Here is a 20,826-nt window from a genome sequence, read left to right on the forward strand (position 1 = left end):
AGAACAAGATGGCTCTTTCTACATGTTTCGCTTAGGGTATGGGTTTTATCAGCTGAGGCAGACAAGCGCACAGAGAATACCACAGCAAAAGAGACCAACTCTTCGCAGTAGCCAAGCTAACCACGGCAATGGCATTTCTGATGGAAAGTACCAAGCTTCTCAGAGTGAAAGTCTTGGATAGAATTAATGGACGGCTCTTTCTATATGTTTCGCTTAGTGTAAGGGTTTTATCAGCTCAGGCAGACAATCGCACAGAGAATACCACAGCAACAGAGACTAACTCTTCGCAGTAGCCAAGCTAACCACAGCAATGGCATTTCTGATGGAAGGACCAAGCTTCTCGAAGTGAAAGTTTTAGATAAAATTACTGGACGGCTCTTTCTATGTTTCGCTTAGGGTTTTATCAGCTGAGGCAGACAATCGCACAGAGAATACCACAGCAACAGAGACTAACTCTCTGCAGTAGCCAAGCTAACCACGCCAATAGTATTTCTGATGGAAAGTACCAAGCTTCTCGGAGTGAAAGTCTTGGATAGAATTAATGGACGGCTCTTTTTATATGTTTCGCTTAGTGTAAGGGTTTTATCAGCTCAGGCAGACAATCGCACAGAGAATACCACAGAAACAGAGACGAACTCTTCGCAGTAGCCAAGCTAACCACGGCAATTCCGATGGAAAGTACCAAGCTTCTCGGAGTGAAAGTCTTGGGTAAAATTAATGGACGGCTCTTTCTATATGTTTCGCTTAGTGTAAGGGTTTTATCAGCTCAGGCAGAATCGCACAGCAACAGAGACTAACTCTTCACAGTAGCGAAGCTAACCACGGCAATTCTGATGGAAAGCACCAAGCTTCTTGGAGTGAAAATCTTGGATAAAATTAATGGACGGCCCTTTCTATGTTTCGCTTAGCATAAGGGTTTTATCAGCTCAGGCAGACAATCGCACAGAGAATTCCACAGCAACAGAGACGAACTCGTCGCAGTAGCCAAGCTAACCAGGGCAATGGCATTTCTGATGGAAAGTTCCAAGCTTCTCAGAGTGAAAGTCTTGGATAAAATTAAGGGACGGCTTTCTATGCTTCACTTAGTGTAAGGGTTTTATCAGCTCAGGCAGACAATCGCACAGAGAATACCACAGTAACAGAGACTAACTCTCCGCAGTAGCCAAGCTAACCACGGCAATGGCATTTCTGATGGAAAGTACCAAGCTTCTCAGAGTGAAAGTCTTGGATAAAGTTAATGGACGTTTCTTTCTATATGTTTCGCTTAGTGTAAGGGTTTTATCAGCTCAGGCAGACAATCGCACAGCAACAGAGACTAACTATTCGCAGAAGCCAAGCTAACCACGGCAATGGCATTTCTGATGGAAAGTACCAAGCTTCTCGGAGTTAAAGTCTTGGATAAAATTAATGGACGGCTCTTTCGATATGTTTCGCTTAGTGTAAGGGGTTTATCAGCTCAGGCAGACAATCGCACAAAGAATACCACAGCAACAGAGACGAACTCTTCGCAGTAGCCAAGCTAAGGACGGCAATAGTATCTCTGAAGGAAAGTACTAAGCTTCTCAGAGTGAAAGTCTTGGATAAAATTAATGGACGTTTCTTTCTATAGGTTTCGCTTAGTGTAAGGGTTTTATCAGCTCAGGCAGACAAATCGCACAGAGAATACCACAGCAACAGAGACGAACTCTTCGCAGTAGCCAAGTTAACCACGGCAATGGCATTTCTGATGGAAAGTACCAAGCTTCTCGGAGTGAAAGTCTTGGATAAAATTAATGGACGGCTCTTTCCATGTTTCGCTTAGTGTAAGGGTTTTATCAGCTCAGGCAGACAATCGCACAGAGAATACCACAGCAACAGAGACGAACTCTTCGCAGTAGCCAAGCTAACCACGGCAATGGCATTTCTGATGGATAATATTGAGCTTCTCGGAGTGAAGGTTGAATGCCCGGGCCAGCGCGTGTCACCAGAATGCCTCCGCCAGTGCTGGTTTAGAGATATCCCCAGAATTAGGGATGTGGATAGAGTTTGATGGATTAAGGATACGGTAAATTTGGATGTTTCTTCTTTACAATTCACCTCCCATCTTGATTAGTTTACCCTGCTTTAAGCTTGGAAAGTTATTGGTGGGGTTTAGAGTAATATAGGCTTCTCTTTTTTTTTTTTGAAGAAGTCTGCTATTGCAATTTAATGTTTTTAGGGTAAGGACTAAGGTTTAGGTCTGGATAAAACTGGTGGATTTCTCAAATGTTCCCCCTTTTTAACCCCTCAGAATGCGCTCCTTCCTCGAAGCTCCCATAAAGGAGAAAAAAAACAAAAAAAACTATGTAGAATGAGCTATCCGTTAATTTTATCCAGTCCTTTCACACCGAGAAGCTCTGTACTTTCCATCAGAAACGCCACTGCAGTGGTTAGCTTGGCAACCGCCAAGACAGTCTCTGTTACTATGGTATTCTTTGTGGGATTAATTCTTAGCAGGAGTCAAGCTAACCACAGCAATGGCATTTCTGATGGGAAATACTGAGCGTCTTCGAGCTTTAGGTTTGTATACAATTAACAGATGGCTCTTTCTACATTTTAAAGGGTTGGGATAGATTTAGTATAAGGGTTTTATCTGCACAGGCAGACAGTCTCTGTTGCTGACCATGACCCTACACCAACCCTGACTGAAAAATATAGAACAAGATGGCTCTTTCTACATGTTTCGCTTAGGGTAAGGGTTTTATCAGCTGAGGCAGACAATCGCACAGAGAATACCACAGCAAAAGAGACCAACTCTTCGCAGTAGCCAAGCTAACCACGGCAATGGCATTTCTGATGGAAAGTACCAAGCTTCTCAGAGTGAAAGTCTTGGATAGAATTAATGGACGGCTCTTTCTATATGTTTCGCTTAGTGTAAGGGTTTTATCAGCTCAGGCAGACAATCGCACAGAGAATACCACAGCAACAGAGACTAACTCTTCGCAGTAGCCAAGCTAACCACAGCAATGGCATTTCTGATGGAAGGACCAAGCTTCTCGAAGTGAAAGTTTTAGATAAAATTACTGGACGGCTCTTTCTATGTTTCGCTTAGGGTTTTATCAGCTGAGGCAGACAATCGCACAGAGAATACCACAGCAACAGAGACTAACTCTCTGCAGTAGCCAAGCTAACCACGCCAATAGTATTTCTGATGGAAAGTACCAAGCTTCTCGGAGTGAAAGTCTTGGATAGAATTAATGGACGGCTCTTTTTATATGTTTCGCTTAGTGTAAGGGTTTTATCAGCTCAGGCAGACAATCGCACAGAGAATACCACAGAAACAGAGACGAACTCTTCGCAGTAGCCAAGCTAACCACGGCAATTCCGATGGAAAGTACCAAGCTTCTCGGAGTGAAAGTCTTGGGTAAAATTAATGGACGGCTCTTTCTATATGTTTCGCTTAGTGTAAGGGTTTTATCAGCTCAGGCAGAATCGCACAGCAACAGAGACTAACTCTTCACAGTAGCGAAGCTAACCACAGCAATTCTGATGGAAAGCACCAAGCTTCTTGGAGTGAAAATCTTGGATAAAATTAATGGACGGCCCTTTCTATGTTTCGCTTAGCATAAGGGTTTTATCAGCTCAGGCAGACAATCGCACAGAGAATTCCACAGCAACAGAGACGAACTCGTCGCAGTAGCCAAGCTAACCAGGGCAATGGCATTTCTGATGGAAAGTTCCAAGCTTCTCAGAGTGAAAGTCTTGGATAAAATTAAGGGACGGCTTTCTATGCTTCACTTAGTGTAAGGGTTTTATCAGCTCAGGCAGACAATCGCACAGAGAATACCACAGTAACAGAGACTAACTCTCCGCAGTAGCCAAGCTAACCACGGCAATGGCATTTCTGATGGAAAGTACCAAGCTTCTCAGAGTGAAAGTCTTGGATAAAGTTAATGGACGTTTCTTTCTATATGTTTCGCTTAGTGTAAGGGTTTTATCAGCTCAGGCAGACAATCGCACAGCAACAGAGACTAACTATTCGCAGAAGCCAAGCTAACCACGGCAATGGCATTTCTGATGGAAAGTACCAAGCTTCTCGGAGTTAAAGTCTTGGATAAAATTAATGGACGGCTCTTTCGATATGTTTCGCTTAGTGTAAGGGTTTTATCAGCTCAGGCAGACAATCGCACAGAGAATACCACAGTAATAGAGTCAAACTCTTCACAGCAGCCAAGCTAACCACGGCAATGGCATTTCTGATGGATAATATTGAGCTTCTCGGAGTGAAAGTTAAGGCTTGAATGCCCTGGCCAGCGCGTGTCACCAGAGTGCCTCCGCCAGTGCTGGCTTAGATATGTCCCCAGAATTAGGGTTATGGATGTGGATAGAGTTTGATGGATTAAGGATACGGTAAATTTGGATGTTTCTTCTTTACAATTCACCTCCAATCTTGATTAGTTTACCCTGCTTTAAGCTTGGAAAGTTATTGGTGGGGTTTAGAGTAATAAGCTTTTTTTTGAAGTAGTCTGCTATTGCAATTTAATGTTTTTAGGGTAAGGGTTAGGACTAAGGGTTAGGTCTGGATAAAACTGGTGGATTTCTCAAATGTTCCCCCTTTTTAACCCCTCAGAATGCGCTCCTTCCTCGAAGCTCCCATAAAGAAGCAAAAAAACAAAAACAAATGTAGAATGAGCTATCCGTTAATTTTATCCAAACCTTTCACACCGAGAAGCTCTGTACTTTCCATCAGAAATGCCTGCAGTGGTTAGCTTGGCAACCGCCGAAACAGTCTCTGTTACTATGGTATTCTTTGTGGGATTAATTCTTAGCAGGAGTCAAGCTAACCACGAAAATGGCATTTCTGATGGGAAATACTGAGTGTCTTGGAGCTTTAGGTTTGTACAAAATTAACATATGGCTCTTTCTACATTTTAAAGGGTTGGGATAGATTTAGTATAAGGGTTTTATCTGCACAGGCAGACAGTCTCTGTTGCTGACCATAACCCTACACCAACCCTGACTGAAAAATATAGAACAAGATGGCTCTTTCTACATGTTTCGCTTAGGGTATGGGTTTTATCAGCTGAGGCAGACAATCGCACAGAGAATACCAGAGCAACAGTAACTAACTCTTCGCAGTAGCCAAGCTAACCACGGCAATGGCATTTCTGATGGAAAGTACCAAGCTTCTCAGAGTGAAAGTCTTGGATAGAATTAATGGACGGCTCTTTCTATATGTTTCGCTTAGTGTAAGGGTTTGATCTGCACAGGCAGACAGTCTCTGTTGCTGACCATAAACCTACACCAACCCTGACTGAAAAATGTAGAACAAGATGGCTCTTTCTACATGTTTCGCTTAGTGTAAGGGTTTTATCAGCTCAGGCAGACAATCGCACAGAGAAAACCAGAGCAACAGAGACTAACTCTTCGCAGTAGCCAAGCCAACAACGGCATTTCTGATGGAAAGTACCAAGCTTCTCGGAGTGAAAGTCTTGGATAAAATTAATGGACGTTTCTTTTTATATGTTTCGCTTAGTGTAAGGTTTTTATCAGCTCAGGTAGACAATCGCAAAGAGAATACCACAGCAAGAGAAACCAAGTCTTCGCAATAGCCAAGCTAACCATGACACTGGCATTTGTGATGGAAAGTACCAAGCTTCTCAGAGTGAAAGTCTTGGATAAAATTAATGGACGTTTCTTTCTATAGGTTTCGCTTAGTGTAAGGGTTTTATCAGCTCAGGCAGACAATCCCACAGAGAATACCACAGCAACAGAGACTAACTCTCTGCAGTAGCCAAGCTAACCACGCCAATAGTATTTCTGATGGAAAGTACCAAGCTTCTCGGAGTGAAAGTCTTGGATAGAATTAATGGACGGCTCTTTTTATATGTTTCGCTTAGTGTAAGGGTTTCATCAGTTCAGGCACACAATCGCACAGAGAATACCACAGCAACAGAGATGAACTCTTCGCAGTAGCCAAGCTAATCACGGCAATTCTGATGGAAAGTACCAAGCTTCTCGGAGTGAAAGTCTTGGATAAAATTAATGGACGTTTCTTTCTATATGTTTCGCTTAGTGTAAGGGTTTTATCAGCTCAGGCAGACAATCGCACAGCAACAGAGACCAACTCTTCGCAGAAGCCAAGCTAACCACGGCAATGGCATTTCTGATGGAAAGTACCAAGCTTCTCAGAGTGAAAGTCTTGGATAAAATTAAGGGACGGCCCTTTCTATGTTTCGCTTAGTGTAAGGGTTTTATCTGCACAGGCAGACAGTCTCTGTTGCTGACCATAACCCTACACCAACCCTGACTGAAAAATATAGAACAAGATGGCTCTTTCTACATGTTTCGCTTAGGGTATGGGTTTTATCAGCTCAGGCAGACAATCGCACAGAGAATACCACAGCAACAGAGACGAACTCTTCGCAGTAGCCAAGCTAACCACAGCAATGGCATTTCTGATGGAAGGACCAAGCTTCTCGAAGCGAAAGTTTTAGATAAAATTACTGGACGGCTCTTTCTATGTTTCGCTTAGGGTAAGGGTTTTATGAGCTCAGGCAGACAATCGCACAGAGAATACCACAGCAACAGAGACGAACTCTTCGCAGTAGCCAAGCTAACCACGCCAATAGTATTTGATGGAAAGTACCAAGCTTCTCGGAGTGAAAGTCTTGGATAAAATTAATGGACGTTTCTTTCTATAGGTTTCGCTTAGTGTAAGGGTTTTATCAGCTCAGGCAGACAATCGCACAGAGAATACCACAGCAACAGAGACGAACTCTTCGCAGTAGCCAAGCTAACCACAGCAATGGCATTTCTGATAGAAGGACCAAGCTTCTCGAAGCAAAAGTTTTAGATAAAATTACTGGACGGCTCTTTCTATGTTTCGCTTAGGGTAAGGGTTTTATCAGCTCAGGCAGACAATCGCACAGAGAATACCACAGCAACAGAGACGAACTCTTCGAGGTAGCCAAGCTAACCACGCCAATAGTATTTGATGGAAAGTACCAAGCTTCTCGGAATGAAAGTCTTCGATAAAATTAATGGAAGTTTTTCTATATGTTTCGCTTAGTGTAAAGGTTTTATCAGCTCAGGCAGACAATCGCACAGAGAATACCAGAGCAACAGAGACCAACTCTTCGCAGTAGCCAAGCTAACCACGGCAATGGCATTTCTGATGGAAAGTACCAAGCTTCTCGGAGTAAAAGTCTTGGATAAAATTAATGGACGTTTCTTTCTATATGTTTCGCTTAGTGTAAGGGTTTTATCAGCTCAGGCAAACAATCGCACAGCAACAGAGACTAACTCTTCGCAGTAGCCAAGCTAACCACAGCAATGGCATTTCTGATGGAAGGACCAAGCTTCTCGAAGCGAAAGTTTTAGTTAAATTAATGGACGGCTCTTTCTATGTTTCGCTTAGGGTAAGGGTTTTATCAGCTGAGGCCGACAATCGCACAGAGAATACCACAGCAACAGAGATGAACTCTTCACAGTAGCCAAGCTCACCACGGCAATGGCATTTCTGATGGAAAGTACCAAGCTTCTCGGAGTGAAAGTCTTGGATAAAATTAATGGACGTTTCTTTCTATATGTTTCGCTTAGTGTAAGGGTTTTATCAGCTCAGGCAGACAATCGCACAGCAACAGAGACCAACTCTTCGCAGAAGCCAAGCTAACCACGGCAATGGCATTTCTGATGGAAAGTACCAAGCTTCTCAGAGTGAAAGTCTTGGATAAAATTTAGGGACGGCCCTTTCTATGTTTCGCTTAGTGTAAGGGTTTTATCAGCTCAGGCAGACAATCGCACAGAGAATACCACAGCAACAGAAACTAACTCTTCGCAGTAGCCAAGCTAACCACGGCAATGGCATTTCTGATGTAAAGTACCAAGCTTCTCGGAGTGAAAGTCTTGGATAAAATTAATGGAAGGCTCTTTCGATATGTTTCGCTTAGTGTAAGGGTTTTATCAGCTCAGGCAGACAATCGCACACAGAATACCACAGTAATAGAGTCAAACTCTTTACAGCAGCCAAGCTAACCACGGCAATGGCTTTTCTGATGGATAATATTGAGCTTCTCGGAGTGAAAGTTAAGGCTTGAATGCCCTGGCCAGCGCGTGTCACCAGAGTGCCTCCGCCAGTGCTGGCTTAGATATATACCCAGAATTAGGGTTATGGATGTGGATAGAGTTTGATGGATAAAGGATACGGTAAATTTGGATTTTTCTTCTTTACAATTCACCTCCCATCTTGATTAGTTTACCCTGCTTTAAGCTTGGAAAGTTATTGGTGGGGTTTAGAGTAATAAGCTTTTTTTTTGAAGTAGTCTGCTATTGCAATTTAATGTTTTTAGGGTAAGGGTTAGGACTAAGGGTTAGGTCTGGATAAAACTGGTGGATTTCTCAAATGTTCCCCCTTTTTAACCCCTCAGAATGCGCTCCTTCCTCAAATCTCCCATAAAGAAGCAAAAAAAAAAATTTAGAATGAGCTATCCGTTAATTTTATCCAAACCTTTCACACTGAGAAGCTCTGTACTTTCCATCAGAAATGCCTGCAGTGCTTAGCTTGGCAACCGCCAAGACAGTCTCTGTTACTATGGTATTCTTTGTGGGATTAATTCTTAGCAGGAGTCAAGCTAACCACGGCAATGGCATTTCTGATGGGAAATACTGAGTGTCTTGGAGCTTTAGGTTTGTACACAATTAACAGATGGCTCTTTCTACATTTTAAAGGGTTGGGATAGATTTAGTATAAGGTATTTATCTGCACAGGCAGACAGTCTCTGTTGCTGACCATAACCCTACACCAACCCTGACTGAAAAATATAGAACAAGATGGCTCTTTCTACATGTTTCGCTTAGGGTATGGGTTTTATCAGCTCAGGCAGACAATCGCACAGAGAATACCACAGCAACAGAAACTAACTCTTCGCAGTAACCAAGCTAACCACGCCAATAGTATTTGATGGAAAGTACCAAGCTTCTCGGAGTGAAAGTCTTGGATAAAATTAATGGAAGTTTCTTTCTATACGTTTCGCTTAGTGTAAAGGTTTTATCAGCTCAGGCAGACAATCGCACAGAGAATACCAGAGCAACAGAGACCAACTCTTCGCAGTAGCCAAGCTAACCACGGCAATGGCATTTCTGATGGAAAGTACCAAGCTTCTCGGAGTGAAAGTCTTGGATAGAATTAATGGACGGCTCTTTCTATAGGTTTCGCTTAGTGTGAGGGTTTTATCTGCACAGGCAGACAGTCTCTGTTGCTGACCATAACCGTACACCAACCCTGACTGAAAAATGTAGAACAAGATGGCTCTTTCTACATGTTTCGCTTAGTGAAAGGGTTTTATCAGCTCAGGCAGACAATCGCACAGCAACAGAGACTAACTCTTCGCAGTAGCCAAGCTAACCACAGCAATGGCATTTCTGATGGAAGGACCAAGCTTCTCGAAGCGAAAGTTTTAGATAAAATTAATGGACGGCTCTTTCTATGTTTCGCTTAGGGTAAGGGTTTTATCTGCACAGGCAGACAGTCTCTGTTGCTGACCATAACCCTACACCAACCCTGACTGAAAAATATAGAACAAGATGGCTCTTTCTACATGTTTCGCTTAGGGTATGGGTTTTATCAGCTCAGGCAGACAATCGCACAGAGAATACCACAGCAACAGAGACGAACTCTTCGCAGTAGCCAAGCTAACCACGCCAATAGTATTTGATGGAAAGTACTAAGCTTCTCGGAGTGAAAGTCTTGGATAAAATTAATGGACGTTTCTTTCTATATGTTTCGCTTAGTGAAAGGGTTTTATCAGCTCAGGCAGACAATCGCACAGAGAATACCAGAGCAACAGAGACTAACTCTTCGCAGTAGCCAAGCTAATCACGGCAATTCTGATGGAAAGTACCAAGCTTCTCGGAGTGAAAGTCTTGGATAAAATTAATGGACGTTTCTTTCTATATGTTTCGCTTAGTGTAAGGGTTTTATCAGCTCAGGCAGACAATCGCACAGCAACAGAGACCAACTCTTCGCAGAAGCCAAGCTAACCACGGCAATGGCATTTCTGATGGAAAGTACCAAGCTTCTCAGAGTGAAAGTCTTGGATAAAATTAAGGGACGGCCCTTTCTATGTTTCGCTTAGTGTAAGGGTTTTATCTGCACAGGCAGACAGTCTCTGTTGCTGACCATAACCCTACACCAACCCTGACTGAAAAATATAGAACAAGATGGCTCTTTCTACATGTTTCGCTTAGGGTATGGGTTTTATCAGCTCAGGCAGACAATCGCACAGAGAATACCACAGCAACAGAGACGAACTCTTCGCAGTAGCCAAGCTAACCACAGCAATGGCATTTCTGATGGAAGGACCAAGCTTCTCGAAGCGAAAGTTTTAGATAAAATTACTGGACGGCTCTTTCTATGTTTCGCTTAGGGTAAGGGTTTTATGAGCTCAGGCAGACAATCGCACAGAGAATACCACAGCAACAGAGACGAACTCTTCGCAGTAGCCAAGCTAACCACGCCAATAGTATTTGATGGAAAGTACCAAGCTTCTCGGAGTGAAAGTCTTGGATAAAATTAATGGACGTTTCTTTCTATAGGTTTCGCTTAGTGTAAGGGTTTTATCAGCTCAGGCAGACAATCGCACAGAGAATACCACAGCAACAGAGACGAACTCTTCGCAGTAGCCAAGCTAACCACAGCAATGGCATTTCTGATAGAAGGACCAAGCTTCTCGAAGCGAAAGTTTTAGATAAAATTACTGGACGGCTCTTTCTATGTTTCGCTTAGGGTAAGGGTTTTATCAGCTCAGGCAGACAATCGCACAGAGAATACCACAGCAACAGAGACGAACTCTTCGCAGTAGCCAAGCTAACCACGCCAATAGTATTTGATGGAAAGTACTAAGCTTCTCGGAGTGAAAGTCTTGGATAAAATTAATGGACGTTTCTTTCTATATGTTTCGCTTAGTGAAAGGGTTTTATCAGCTCAGGCAGACAATCGCACAGAGAATACCAGAGCAACAGAGACTAACTCTTCGCAGTAGCCAAGCTAATCACGGCAATTCTGATGGAAAGTACCAAGCTTCTCGGAGTGAAAGTCTTGGATAAAATTAATGGACGTTTCTTTCTATATGTTTCGCTTAGTGTAAGGGTTTTATCAGCTCAGGCAGACAATCGCACAGCAACAGAGACCAACTCTTCGCAGAAGCCAAGCTAACCACGGCAATGGCATTTCTGATGGAAAGTACCAAGCTTCTCAGAGTGAAAGTCTTGGATAAAATTAAGGGACGGCCCTTTCTATGTTTCGCTTAGTGTAAGGGTTTTATCTGCACAGGCAGACAGTCTCTGTTGCTGACCATAACCCTACACCAACCCTGACTGAAAAATATAGAACAAGATGGCTCTTTCTACATGTTTCGCTTAGGGTATGGGTTTTATCAGCTCAGGCAGACAATCGCACAGAGAATACCACAGCAACAGAGACGAACTCTTCGCAGTAGCCAAGCTAACCACAGCAATGGCATTTCTGATGGAAGGACCAAGCTTCTCGAAGCGAAAGTTTTAGATAAAATTACTGGACGGCTCTTTCTATGTTTCGCTTAGGGTAAGGGTTTTATGAGCTCAGGCAGACAATCGCACAGAGAATACCACAGCAACAGAGACGAACTCTTCGCAGTAGCCAAGCTAACCACGCCAATAGTATTTGATGGAAAGTACCAAGCTTCTCGGAGTGAAAGTCTTGGATAAAATTAATGGACGTTTCTTTCTATAGGTTTCGCTTAGTGTAAGGGTTTTATCAGCTCAGGCAGACAATCGCACAGAGAATACCACAGCAACAGAGACGAACTCTTCGCAGTAGCCAAGCTAACCACAGCAATGGCATTTCTGATAGAAGGACCAAGCTTCTCGAAGCGAAAGTTTTAGATAAAATTACTGGACGGCTCTTTCTATGTTTCGCTTAGGGTAAGGGTTTTATCAGCTCAGGCAGACAATCGCACAGAGAATACCACAGCAACAGAGACGAACTCTTCGAGGTAGCCAAGCTAACCACGCCAATAGTATTTGATGGAAAGTACCAAGCTTCTCGGAATGAAAGTCTTCGATAAAATAATGGAAGTTTTTCTATATGTTTCGCTTAGTGTAAAGGTTTTATCAGCTCAGGCAGACAATCGCACAGAGAATACCAGAGCAACAGAGACCAACTCTTCGCAGTAGCCAAGCTAACCACAGCAATGGCATTTCTGATGGAAGGACCAAGCTTCTCGAAGCGAAAGTTTTAGATAAAATTAATGGACGGCTCTTTCTATGTTTCGCTTAGGGTAAGGGTTTTATCAGCTGAGGCCGACAATCGCACAGAGAATACCACAGCAACAGAGATGAACTCTTCACAGTAGCCAAGCTCACCACGGCAATGGCATTTCTGATGGAAAGTACCAAGCTTCTCGGAGTGAAAGTCTTGGATAAAATTAATGGACGTTTCTTTCTATATGTTTCGCTTAGTGTAAGGGTTTTATCAGCTCAGGCAGACAATCGCACAGCAACAGAGACCAACTCTTCGCAGAAGCCAAGCTAACCACGGCAATGGCATTTCTGATGGAAAGTACCAAGCTTCTCAGAGTGAAAGTCTTGGATAAAATTTAGGGACGGCCCTTTCTATGTTTCGCTTAGTGTAAGGGTTTTATCAGCTCAGGCAGACAATCGCACAGAGAATACCACAGCAACAGAAACTAACTCTTCGCAGTAGCCAAGCTAACCACGGCAATGGCATTTCTGATGTAAAGTACCAAGCTTCTCGGAGTGAAAGTCTTGGATAAAATTAATGGAAGGCTCTTTCGATATGTTTCGCTTAGTGTAAGGGTTTTATCAGCTCAGGCAGACAATCGCACACAGAATACCACAGTAATAGAGTCAAACTCTTTACAGCAGCCAAGCTAACCACGGCAATGGCTTTTCTGATGGATAATATTGAGCTTCTCGGAGTGAAAGTTAAGGCTTGAATGCCCTGGCCAGCGCGTGTCACCAGAGTGCCTCCGCCAGTGCTGGCTTAGATATATACCCAGAATTAGGGTTATGGATGTGGATAGAGTTTGATGGATAAAGGATACGGTAAATTTGGATTTTTCTTCTTTACAATTCACCTCCCATCTTGATTAGTTTACCCTGCTTTAAGCTTGGAAAGTTATTGGTGGGGTTTAGAGTAATAAGCTTTTTTTTTTGAAGTAGTCTGCTATTGCAATTTAATGTTTTTAGGGTAAGGGTTAGGACTAAGGGTTAGGTCTGGATAAAACTGGTGGATTTCTCAAATGTTCCCCCTTTTTAACCCCTCAGAATGCGCTCCTTCCTCAAATCTCCCATAAAGAAGCAAAAAAAAAAATTTAGAATGAGCTATCCGTTAATTTTATCCAAACCTTTCACACTGAGAAGCTCTGTACTTTCCATCAGAAATGCCTGCAGTGCTTAGCTTGGCAACCGCCAAGACAGTCTCTGTTACTATGGTATTCTTTGTGGGATTAATTCTTAGCAGGAGTCAAGCTAACCACGGCAATGGCATTTCTGATGGGAAATACTGAGTGTCTTGGAGCTTTAGGTTTGTACACAATTAACAGATGGCTCTTTCTACATTTTAAAGGGTTGGGATAGATTTAGTATAAGGTATTTATCTGCACAGGCAGACAGTCTCTGTTGCTGACCATAACCCTACACCAACCCTGACTGAAAAATATAGAACAAGATGGCTCTTTCTACATGTTTCGCTTAGGGTATGGGTTTTATCAGCTCAGGCAGACAATCGCACAGAGAATACCACAGCAACAGAAACTAACTCTTCGCAGTAGCCAAGCTAACCACGCCAATAGTATTTGATGGAAAGTACCAAGCTTCTCGGAGTGAAAGTCTTGGATAAAATTAATGGAAGTTTCTTTCTATACGTTTCGCTTAGTGTAAAGGTTTTATCAGCTCAGGCAGACAATCGCACAGAGAATACCAGAGCAACAGAGACCAACTCTTCGCAGTAGCCAAGCTAACCACGGCAATGGCATTTCTGATGGAAAGTACCAAGCTTCTCGGAGTGAAAGTCTTGGATAGAATTAATGGACGGCTCTTTCTATAGGTTTCGCTTAGTGTGAGGGTTTTATCTGCACAGGCAGACAGTCTCTGTTGCTGACCATAACCGTACACCAACCCTGACTGAAAAATGTAGAAGATGGCTCTTTCTACATGTTTCGCTTAGTGAAAGGGTTTTATCAGCTCAGGCAGACAATCGCACAGCAACAGAGACTAACTCTTCGCAGTAGCCAAGCTAACCACAGCAATGGCATTTCTGATGGAAGGACCAAGCTTCTCGAAGCGAAAGTTTTAGATAAAATTAATGGACGGCTCTTTCTATGTTTCGCTTAGGGTAAGGGTTTTATCTGCACAGGCAGACAGTCTCTGTTGCTGACCATAACCCTACACCAACCCTGACTGAAAAATATAGAACAAGATGGCTCTTTCTACATGTTTCGCTTAGGGTATGGGTTTTATCAGCTCAGGCAGACAATCGCACAGAGAATACCACAGCAACAGAGACGAACTCTTCGCAGTAGCCAAGCTAACCACGCCAATAGTATTTGATGGAAAGTACTAAGCTTCTCGGAGTGAAAGTCTTGGATAAAATTAATGGACGTTTCTTTCTATATGTTTCGCTTAGTGAAAGGGTTTTATCAGCTCAGGCAGACAATCGCACAGAGAATACCAGAGCAACAGAGACTAACTCTTCGCAGTAGCCAAGCTAACAACGGCAATGGCATTTCTGATGGAAAGTACCAAGCTTCTCGGAGTGAAAGTCTTGGATAAAATTAATGGACGTTTCTTTTTATATGTTTCGCTTAGTGTAAGGGTTTTATCAGCTCAGGCAGACAATCGCAAAGAGAATACCACAGCAACAGAGACCAAGTCTTCGCAATAGCCAAGCTAACCATGACAATGGCATTTGTGATGGAAAGTACCAAGCTTCTCGGAGTGAAAGTCTTGGATAAAATTAATGGACGTTTCTTTCCATAGGTTTCGCTTAGTGTAAGGGTTTTATCAGCTCAGGCAGACAATCGCACAGAGAATACCACAGCAACAGAGACGAACTCTTCGCAGTAGCCAAGCTAACCACAGCAATGGCATTTCTGATGGAAGGACCAAGCTTCTCGAAGCGAAATTTTTAGATAAAATTACTGGACGGCTCTTTCTATGTTTCGCTTAGGGTAAGGGTTTTATCAGCTCAGGCAGACAATCGCACAGAGAATACCACAGCAACAGAGACGAACTCTTCGCAGTAGCCAAGCTAACCACGCCAATAGTATTTGATGGAAAGTACCAAGTTTCTCGGAATGAAAGTCTTGGATAAAATTAATGGAAGTTTTTCTATATGTTTCGCTTAGTGTAAAGGTTTTATCAGCTCAGGCAGACAATCGCACAGAGAATACCAGAGCAACAGAGACCAACTCTTCGCAGTAGCCAAGCTAACCACGGCAATGGCATTTCTGATGGAAAGTACCAAGCTTCTCGGAGTAAAAGTCTTGGATAAAATTAATGGACGTTTCTTTCTATATGTTTCGCTTAGTGTAAGGGTTTTATCAGCTCAGGCAAACAATCGCACAGCAACAGAGACTAACTCTTCGCAGTAGCCAAGCTAACCACAGCAATGGCATTTCTGATGGAAGGACCAAGCTTCTCGAAGCGAAAGTTTTAGATAAAATTAATGGACGGCTCTTTCTATGTTTCGCTTAGGGTAAGGGTTTTATCAGCTGAGGCCGACAATCGCACAGAGAATACCACAGCAACAGAGATGAACTCTTCGCAGTAGCCAAGCTCACCACGGCAATGGCATTTCTGATGGAAAGTACCAAGCTTCTCGGAGTGAAAGTCTTGGATAGAATTAATGGAGGGCTCTTTCTATATGTTTCGCTTAGTGTAAGGGTTTTATCAGCTCAGGCAGACAATCGCACAGAGAATACCAAAGCAACAGAGATGAACTCTTCGCAGTAGCCAAGCTAACCACGGCAATTCTGATGGAAAGTACCAAGCTTCTCGGAGTGAAAGTCTTGGATAAAATTAATGGACGTTTCTTTCTATATGTTTCGCTTAGTGTAAGGGTTTTATCAGCTCAGGCAGACAATCGCACAGCAACAGAGACCAACTCTTCGCAGAAGCCAAGCTAACCACGGCAATGGCATTTCTGATGGAAAGTACCAAGCTTCTCAGAGTGAAAGTCTTGGATAAAATTAAGGGACGGCCCTTTCTATGTTTCGCTTAGTGTAAGGGTTTTATCAGCTCAGGCAGACAATCGCACAGAGAATACCACAGCAACAGAAACTAACTCTTCGCAGTAGCCAAGCTAACCACGGCAATGGCATTTCTGATGTAAAGTACCAAGCTTCTCGGAGTGAAAGTCTTGGATAAAATTAATGGAAGGCTCTTTCGATATGTTTCGCTTAGTGTAAGGGTTTTATCAGCTCAGGCAGACAATCGCACAGAGAATACCACAGTAATAGAGTCAAACTCTTCACAGCAGCCAAGCCAACCACGGCAATGTCTTTTCTGATGGATAATATTGAGCTTCTCGGAGTGAAAGTTAAGGCTTGAATGCCCTGGCCAGCGCTTGTCACCAGAGTGCCTCCGCCAGTGCTGGCTTAGATATATCCCCAGAATTAGGGTTATGGATGTGGATAGAGTTTGATGGATAAAGGATACGGTAAATTTGGATGTTTCTTCTTTACAATTCACCTCCCATCTTGATTAGTTCACCCTGCTTTAAGCTTGGAAAGTTATTGGTGGGGTTTAGAGTAATAAGCTTTTTTTTTTTGAAGTAGTCTGCTATTGCAATTTAATGTTTTTAGGGTAAGGGTTAGGACTAAGGGTTAGGTCTGGATAAAACTGGTGGATTTCTCAAATGTTCCCCCTTTTTAACCCCTCAGAATGCGCTCCTTCCTCAAAGCTCCCATAAAGAAGCAAAAAAACAAATGTAGAATGAGCTATCCGTTAATTTTATCCAAACCTTTCACACCGACAAGCTCTGTACTTTCCATCAGAAATGCCTGCAGTGGTTAGCTTGGCAACCGCCAAGACAGTCTCGGTTACTATGGTATTCTTTGTGGGATTAATTCTTAGCAGGAGTCAAGCTAACCACGGCAATGGCATTTCTGATGGGAAATACTGAGTGTCTTGGAGCTTTAGGTTTGTACACAATTAACAGATGACTCTTTCTACATTTTAAAGGGTTGGGATAGATTTAGTATAAGGGTTTTATCTGCACAGGCAGACAGTCTCTGTTGCTGACCATAACCCTACACCAACCGTGACTGAAAAATATAGAACAAGATGGCTGTTTCTACATGTTTCGGTTAGGGTATGGGTTTTATCAGCTGAGGCAGACAACCGCACAGAGAATACCACAGCAACAGAGACAAACTCTTCGCAGTAGCCAAGCTAACCACGGCAATGGCGTTTCTGATGGAAAGTACCAAGCTTCTCGGAGTGAAAGTCTTGGATAGAATTAATGGACGGCTCTTTCTATATGTTTCGCTTTGTGTAAGGGTTTTATCAGTTCAGGCAGACAATCGCACAGAGAATACCACAGCAACAGAGACTAACACTTCGCAGTAGCCAAGCTAACCACGGCAAAGGCATTCCTGATGGAAAGTACCAAGCTTCTCGGAGCGAAAGTTTTAGATAAAATTACTGGACGGCTCTTTCTATGTTTCGCTTAGTGTAAGGGTTTTAATCAGCTCAGGCAGGCAATCGCACAGAGAATACCACAGCAACAGAGACTAACTCTTTGCAGTAGCCAATCTCACCACGGCAATGGCATTTCTGATGGAAAGTACCAAGCTTCTCGGAGTGAAAGTCTTGGATAGAATTAATGGACGGCTCTTTCTATAGGTTTCGCTTAGTGTAAGGGTTTTATCTGCACAGGCAGACAGTCTCTGTTGCTGACCATAACCCTACACCAACCCTGACTGAAAAATATAGAACAAGATGGCTCTTTCTACATGTTTCGCTTGGGGTATGGGTTTTATCAGCTGAGGCAGACAATCGCACAGAGAATACCACAGCAACAGAGACTAACTCTTCGCAGTAGCCAAGCTAACCACGGCAATGGCATTTCTGATGGAAAGTACCAAGCTTCTCGGAGTGAAAACCTTGGATAGAATTAATGAACGGCTCTTTCTATATGTTTCGCTTAGTGTAAGGGTTTTATCAGCTCAGGCAGACAATCGCACAGAGAATACCACAGCAACAGAGACTAACACTTCGCAGTAGCCAAGCTAACCACGGCAAAGGCATTCCTGATGGAAAGTACCAAGCTTCTCGGAGCGAAAGTTTTAGATAAAATTACTGGACGGCTCTTTCTATAGGTTTCGCTTAGTGTAAGGGTTTTATCTGCACAGGCAGACAGTCTCTGTTGCTGACCATAACCCTACACCAACCCTGACTGAAAAATCTAGAACAAGATGGCTCTTTCTACATGTTTCGCTTAGGGTATGGGTTTTATCAGCTGAGGCAGACAATCGCACAGAGAATACCACAGCAACAGAGACTAACTCTTCGCAGTAGCCAAGCTAACCACGGCAATGGCATTTCTGATGGAAAGTACCAAGCTTCTCGGAGTGAAAGTCTTGGATAGAATTAATGGACGGCTCTTTCTATGTTTCGCTTAGTGTAAGGGTTTTATCAGCTCAGGCAGACAATCGCACAGAGAATACCACAGCAACAGAGACTAACACTTCGCAGTAGCCAAGCTAACCACGGCAAAGGCATTCCTGATGGAAAGTACCAAGCTTCTCGGAGTGAAAGTCTTGGATAAAATTAATGGACGGCTCTTTCTATGTTTCGCTTAGTGTAAGGGTTTTATCAGCTCAGGCAGGCAATCGCACACAGAATACCACAGCAACAGAGACTAACTCTTCGCAGTAGCCAAGCTAACCACTGCAAGGGCATTTCTGATGGATAATATTGAGCTTCTCGGAGTGAAAGTTAAGGGTTGAATGCCCGGGCCAGCGCGTGTCACCAGAGTGCCTCCGCCAGTGCTGGCTTAGAGATATCCCCAGAATTTGGGTTAGGGATGTGGATAGAGTTTGATGGATTAAGGATACGGTAAATTTGGATGTTTCTTCTTTACAATTCACCTCCCATCTTGATTAGTTTACCCTGCTTTAAGCTTGAAAAGTTATTGGTGGGGTTTAGAGTAATAAGCTTCTTCTCTTTTTTTTTGAAGTAGTCTGCTATTGCAATTTAATGTTTTTAGGGTAAGGACTAAGGTTTAGGTCTGGATTTCTCAAATGTTCCCCCTTTTTAACCCCTCAGAATGCGCTCCTTCCTCGAAGCTCCCATAAAGGAGCAAAACAAAAAAAAACAACAAATGTACAATGAGCTATCCGTTAATTTTATCCAGTCCTTTCACACCGAGAAGCTCTGTACTTTCCATCAGAAATGCCACTGCAGTGGTTAGCTTGGCAACCGCCAAGACAGTCTCTGTTACCATGGTATTCTTTGTGGGATTAATTCTTAGCAGTAGCCAAGCTAACCACGGCAATGGCATTTCTGATTGAACGTACCCAAGCTTCTCGGAGTGAGAGTCTTGGATAAAATTAATGGACGGCTCTTTCTATATGTTTCGCTTAGTATAAAGGTTTTATCAGCTCAGGCAGACAATCGCACAGAGAATACCACAGGAACAGAGACGAACTCTTCGCAGTAGCCAAGCTAACCACGGCAAGGGCATTCAGATTGAAAATACTAGGTTAACTTTAAGGTTAGGGTTGAATGCCAGAGCCAACACCTGTCAACTGAGCACCTCCGCCAATGCCCAAGTGCTGGATTAGAAATACCCCAAGGATTAGGGTTAGAGTTTGATTGGTTAAGTCCAGGGGCAATTTGGGTGTTTATTCGTTACAACTGATCTCCCATTGTCTTATATCTTGATTACTTTATCCCGTTTTAAACTTGAAAAGTTGTTGGTGGGGTTTGAAACGATAGTGTTTTTTGTTTGGTTTTTTTTTTTAAATTTAACTTTTCTGCAATTGCAATTTAATGTTTAAAGAGTTAAGACTAAGGTTTAGATGAAATTGATGAATTTCTGCACTTTTTTCCTTTTTACCACTCAGAACATGCCCCTTCTCTTGATGCTCCCATGAAAGGAACATTGAACATCATCTAAAAGCACAGAGCTTGTGATTAAACCACTTCTCTGTACCCGCTTAGCGCTCAGGAAGAAGCACCCCAGCTCATCATCGTGGGTGGCGGGACTCACTTTAGAAAAACATTTCTCACGATAAAACTAAAGAACTTATCCCCGAAAGTAGGATTAGGTTTGTCTGAACGTAACGGATGGCTCTATATCTTTCGATTAGGGTTGGGGCAAGGGTTTCATCTGCTCTGGCACACAATCCTACAGAGAATACCACAGCAAGACACCAACTCGTCGCAGTAGCCAAGCCAACAATGGCAATGGTATTTCTGACGGAAAGTACTGAGCTTTTCAGAGTAAAAGTTTTGCATAAAATGAACAAAGAGAGCGTTCTACATGTTTCACTTGAGATAAGGTTTGGGTTAGGGCTTATCTGCTCAGTCAGACAATCCCACACAAAAAAATACCACAACAGAGAATAACTCTTAGCAGTAGCCAAGCTATCCATGACAAAGTTATTTCTGATGGAAAATACTGAGTTTTTCCAACTGAAAGGTTTGGATAAAATTAACAGATTGCCCCTTCTAAATCTTTCGTTTAGGGATGAGTTAGGCTAAGAGTTTTGTCTGCTCAGGCAAACAATACCACATCAACAGCGACTACCTCTTCGCAGTAGCATTTCTGAACATGGAGTGATAGTTTCAGATGAAATT

General features: G+C 42.9%; 1 non-coding gene across 1 annotated transcript; it reads right to left on the bottom strand.

Annotated features, from left to right (window-relative positions):
* Positions 1-20,081: 20,081 nt before the first annotated feature.
* On the bottom strand, positions 20,082-20,294 carry LOC130131838 (small nucleolar RNA U3). The gene has a single exon (XR_008812395.1). It is a non-coding gene; the product is annotated as a small nucleolar RNA U3 (small nucleolar RNA).
* Between the last annotated feature and the right edge of the window lie 532 nt (positions 20,295-20,826).

The sequence above is a fragment of the Lampris incognitus genome, chromosome 21 (genome assembly GCF_029633865.1).
Source record: "Lampris incognitus isolate fLamInc1 chromosome 21, fLamInc1.hap2, whole genome shotgun sequence".
In the NCBI taxonomy this organism is placed as follows: Eukaryota; Metazoa; Chordata; class Actinopteri; order Lampriformes; family Lampridae; genus Lampris; species Lampris incognitus.